The sequence below is a fragment of the Egretta garzetta genome, unplaced genomic scaffold, assembly GCF_000687185.1.
Source record: "Egretta garzetta isolate BGI_Z169 unplaced genomic scaffold, ASM68718v1 scaffold1361, whole genome shotgun sequence".
NCBI classification, from domain to species: domain Eukaryota; kingdom Metazoa; phylum Chordata; class Aves; order Pelecaniformes; family Ardeidae; genus Egretta; species Egretta garzetta.
The window spans coordinates 33,915-35,118 of NW_009258692.1; the positions used below are offsets into that span (position 1 = coordinate 33,915).

At 64.9% G+C, this 1,204-nt stretch overlaps 1 protein-coding gene across 1 annotated transcript in view; it reads right to left on the bottom strand.

Annotated features, from left to right (window-relative positions):
* Positions 1–1,204, bottom strand: part of DEDD (death effector domain containing) — an 11,340-nt gene that overhangs the window by 5,349 nt on the left and 4,787 nt on the right. The window lies entirely within an intron of this gene.

Sequence of the window (1,204 nt, forward strand, 5' to 3'; positions counted from 1 at the left end):
GCGCCCCTCGCCAGACTGGCTTCAGCGGCCGACGCGGGGCTCACCCTCCTCGTCTCAGCAGGTTTCGTGCCGGGTTACGGCCCCCCCGGGGAAGTTCCTCATCGCTCTGCCATCACCCGGCTCTCAGCCGCACACACAGCTTCGCTTCTGCGCCGAGAGCTGCGGGGAGTCGCACGCCTGGCCGAAAAGAGGAGGGAGCCACAGGAATCGTGGCCCCTTGCCTGGCCTCCTTCGGGGATCGAGATCCGTCACAGCCAAGCGGGTGACGTTAAGGTGTCCCACGCCTGGGGACGGCACCGTGCCACTGCACAGAGTCAGCTGCCAGACATGCAGGGAACCGGCGACGAGCCGTTCGGCAACACGGCGATTGGGTTGGGAGTGAACCGCACCGCAGGGCTTGCTGGGCGCGACGCACAGACCCGGGGCGCCCCCCAGGGCTGTTTGGAGGGGGCTTCGGACCCCCAAAGCGCATTTAAGCACCTGCAGCATCTCAGGCTCGGGGCTGGGGGTAGCACCCGTGGCAAAAGGGCACCTGCCCCGGGCACACCCTCGGCGTGCCGGCATGCATGCCGTACAGGGGAGTCACGCCGTCGTTGCGTCATGGATATACCCTACAACGATGGCCCTCGTTAGTTTAACCGGGTCAGGAGCCCTCCTTCCCTGCGGGATGCCGGACCAGGGGCCGCAGGAGAGCTGAGATCACAGTCCAATACCACGCCTGCTGTTCTCCAGACAGGCTCCAGCCCCAAAATCCGTGGCTCTCGGCTCTGCGCGGCACCGGGCCATGGCTCCCTCTCCTCTCCAGAGAGCTCACTCGAGCCCAGCCGGCGTCACCGCGGGGAGACTTTGCTTGGTTACGGTTCCCAAAACAGTGAGGCGGCGGCGGCGTAAACACGGGGCACCGGCAGGAATCTCCCATCTATTCCCGGCACAGCCCATGACTCACGCTCTGGCCCCGGGCAGGCGGAGGAAGAGGGAGCCCTCGGCAGGGCTTGTCGCCGCTCCGGCGGCCACCCATCTAGCAGGGCATCGGCAGGGTTTTACATTCCTACTGTAAAATGCAAATCAATTAAAAATGTGTTGAGTGACTGCTGCTCTGAAACGGGCCCGACGCGGCTCTGACTGCTCCCGCTGGGGAGGAGGGGGCACCACGCACCACACAGGGTTCCCCCCCAAGTAGAGAAGTCAGATAAATACAGCTTCC